This window comes from Egretta garzetta, unplaced genomic scaffold (genome assembly GCF_000687185.1).
Source record: "Egretta garzetta isolate BGI_Z169 unplaced genomic scaffold, ASM68718v1 scaffold85, whole genome shotgun sequence".
NCBI lineage: Eukaryota > Metazoa > Chordata > Aves > Pelecaniformes > Ardeidae > Egretta > Egretta garzetta.
In genome coordinates this window covers 2,271,071-2,271,341 of record NW_009259718.1, presented here as the reverse complement: position 1 = coordinate 2,271,341, position 271 = coordinate 2,271,071, and the positions used below count along the sequence as shown (strand labels likewise).

Below are 271 nucleotides of genomic sequence, written 5' to 3'. Positions count from 1 at the left end.
CTCTTTCCCACCACCCCCAATGGAAATCCTTTCTGATATTTTTGAACCTACAGTAGCATCTGATGGTACAGCCTCATGAGCAACAAAATCATGTATCATCCTGGATACTAAAGAGACAAAATGAGACAATCCCTGTGTCAGCAGAGATGCAAGCACAGAAGTGCATGAGTGCTGTCAGAAATTAGCCCAGTGTGAGTTCAATGGGCTCTTCAGTTGCTTAATTGAGGACAGAGGTAAAAACAAAACAAAGTCAAGAACTATTATTTCTCTT

The 271-nt window shown here is 41.0% G+C and overlaps 1 protein-coding gene across 1 annotated transcript in view; it reads left to right on the top strand.

Annotated features, from left to right (window-relative positions):
* The window catches only part of SPAG17 (sperm associated antigen 17), a 106,228-nt gene that overhangs the window by 105,098 nt on the left and 859 nt on the right, over positions 1-271 (top strand). The gene's annotated exons all lie outside the window — the stretch shown is intronic.